Source organism: Mandrillus leucophaeus, unplaced genomic scaffold (genome assembly GCF_000951045.1).
Source record: "Mandrillus leucophaeus isolate KB7577 unplaced genomic scaffold, Mleu.le_1.0 Scaffold937, whole genome shotgun sequence".
Taxonomy (NCBI): Eukaryota; Metazoa; Chordata; class Mammalia; order Primates; family Cercopithecidae; genus Mandrillus; species Mandrillus leucophaeus.
In genome coordinates, this window is record NW_012110219.1 from 1416619 (window position 1) to 1420132 (window position 3514).

Consider the following 3514-nt stretch of genomic DNA (forward strand, 5'->3'; position numbering starts at 1 on the left):
AATTGCTGAAAGTTACCATTATAACATGTAATTTAAACTACTAAAAATGGATTTACATGCAAGGTGTGTAAAAACAGTAAAATGTGTTTTTAATAAAAGATTATAAGAAGACATGGAAATGTAAGTTTTGCTTAGGGATAAAGGATTGTCTTCAATTAGATAAGATAAAGCTGAAGGTTTAATTAAGTGTGGAATGATTATAAAAATTAATCTTGCAAAAATCCCATGTGTAAACATTAACTAAATTCAAAAGCATATTATATGGTCTTTTCATAAATTGAGCATTGAAATAAAAGCACAGCACAATTGTCATGAGATCATAAGATGTTAGTCTGCCCTTGAGAAAAGTGAGAAAAGGATGGTAAAAATTTCACCTCACGGTCAAATTGGTTAAGATTAGGTGGAACTGTCTACGAGGTTTGGCTTAAAAATTGGGGTTAACATTAATAAAATAATGCAAGGGTAAAATTTGGCTTTGAACAGGATTTTCATGTAATATTAAAGGCTAATGAAAGATTTTTACCTTTTTAAAATTTTTGAGTCATTATTTTGGCAAAATAAATAATTTATGGCAATCTGGAATTCTATTTCATAACATCAAGTGTTTAAACTGCTAACATATTTAATAGGCTTCCAAAAATCAAACCTCAGTTTCAGAATTGTCTTTCCTGACACCTGTCTTTTCAGAGGCTTCAGAAGGGTCCCCAGAATGCCCAGAAAAGAAAGGTAAACAGGATTATTTAACAAGTTTAGGTATGTGAAATTGCCAAAATGATGTTTAATCTTCTTCAGGCTTTATATATATATATGTGTGTGTGTATATATATGTGTGTGTGTGTATATATATATATATATATATATATATAGAGAGAGAGAGAGAGAGAGATAGTCTCCCTCTGTTGCCCAGGCTGGAGTGCAGTGGCACGATCTCGGCTCACTGCAAGTTCCGCGTCCCAGGTTCACACCATTCTCCTGCCTCAGCCTCCTGAGTAGCTGGGACTACAGGCGCCCGCCACCATGCCCGGCTAATATTTTGTATTTCTGTAGAGACAGGGTTTCACCATATGAGCCAGGATGGTCTCAATCTCCTGACCTCGTAATCCACCTGCCTCGGCCTTCCAAAGTGCTGGGATTACAGGTGTGAGCCACCATTCCCAGCCTTCAGGTTATATTTTACTGGATAATATTAATATATGTTCCAAAATTGTGTGGATGTCTAAAATTCTAATGTCTAAGTATATACTATCAACCATAATTAAGGTTGAAGTTACTATAAACCACAGAAATAACCAAATCTCTTTGTCAGTAATGTTTTTAACTCTAACTATCCTGGAAATTTTGTCATTTGCAGACAGTTGTTGTCTTGCTTTGCTGCTTCTCAAAAGATGGTTTATAATCAAGCTATAGGACTTTAACAGGTGTCCTCAAATGCAGGTCTCTAATAGATTTGAAGATTGTAACACTGGAATAGAGAAAAAACATACAGTACTCATGAAGAGCTGAAATGTTCATGAATATCAAAAAGGAGTTAACTGCAGGAACTACACTAATAGAAGTCTGAAGTAATCTTTTTTTAACTTTTTTCTTGAAACATTGCTAATCCTTGTTTTGTTCTTCAACATCAAGGCAACCTTTCTTTTTAAGCTATCTATAGCTTTTAACAATTAAGTATACTTCTGTAAACAAAAAGAAAATTTGAAGCATATTTGATTCCTCTAAACTTTGGAATCTATTTGTGAGTATTCTTAACTTATGGCAACATAGTTATTTGCATCAGTGCAATAAGAATCCATTTTCTTTTGCAACAGGACACAATTGGAGGAACCGGTTGTTTTACCAAGGCTTTGGCTGGAAGGGTATATTTTCCTTTAAGGAATCAAGCTTGATTTGCAGAGCCCATAAAATCCCAGTGGGAAGACTGGTCTCATGCCCTTGCCTAAGCAGTCCCTGTACAGGGTTCCCGACCTGTGGTCAGTAAAGAATGTCACTTTCTAACAGGTCCAGGAGCTGCAAGTTTATCTTGGAACCTTAAGAGGAAAGGATTACCCATCTCACAGGTATTTGAGGGTACAAATCAATGGCTGGGCTTGGCTTTAAAAGGTTTTATCTGAGATTCCTTGTGGAGCAGAGTTCCATCAAAACCAACCCAAAAGGCCTATGTAGAAATAATTATTCTTCCTGTACTTTATGCAAATAATCAGGCCAAGTATAAGACTAAAGTTTATTCTACAAACAACACAGCCCTATCATAATGTGTTTTCACTGAAAATGAGGACTGGAGAGAGAAAAAAAATGCTGCAAAACTTATCATACATTTATCATTACGTTCTGGTTTCATTGGTTGTTTTTAATTTTTCCTACATTTTAGACTAACCCTGCTTATTTCTGTGAATCAAGTAGTGATCTCCTGCAACACAGAAGAAACAAAAAGGGATGGGTAATGTAAAAATCTCGATCAATATCCTAGTTCTGAGCAATTATCCTGCAAATCCTGCCACGTAATGAAAGTAAACAAGGTGCCCATAACCCAGAGGTTTCTTTGATTGGGAAAATAAAACCAAGGAAATTCAAAGACCCACAAAGGGAAATTCTATATATTGGCAAGTAAAATTTTAGGTGGAAATAATCTACACTACTCTTCTGGGAATTGCCATACTCACTCTACTATTTGCAGTAAAGCTATACACAATAACACCTTCTAACTGGAATATCAGACAGTTCCCATTGCTGTACTATTTTGCTTAATTATTATCCTTATAGGAGGAATAATAGTTACTGACAAGAAGTAAACATGAAGGTTTTACTATCAATAAATCTGCTAGGACTTTTTATTGGGTTTGGCAATATGCCAAACCCTAGCTATGCAAAAAAGCTATAAAAAGATTTTATTTAAGAAAGGATCTTGTATGGTAAATTATCGTCCTAAAGAGAATAACTGGTTGTTTAAAAAGAGGGATGTTTAGGACAAGCCAGAAAGTTTAAGCATGTTGTAGATGGTCTGTGGAAGTCATGAAAGGATTGATAATTGCAGGAAAAATTTAGCCAAGGTTAACACTAAAGTTACTCTAGCCACCCAATAACGTATTTCTCCCAATTACATAGCAAGTTATAAAAGATGGCCTAGATCTAAGATTATCCCCTAGTAACAAGTCAAGAGGGAAATACAGGTTTTTCTCAAAGAAAAATGTTGGTTTTATATCAACACTTAAGGTAAAGTACAGCGACCTCTGGTGGAGGCAAACCAGTATTACAGTCCGTTGGAATGGCTGACAGATATCAAACTCTACTGTCACGGTTGTGGCCTACAGTACCCCCACTTAGTGATAATCTTACTGCTCGTATTCAAACTAAAATTTGTCTCTTCTTGCCTAGAAGCAATCAACTCCAAATGGTGCTGCAGAAAGAACCACACATGGCCACATTTTACTTCCACGGACCCTTAGATCAACCCCAGGAGGAGCCCCAGCTGCTCTTCCCCACACAATGCCCAATTTCAGCAGGAAGCCAGAAAGAG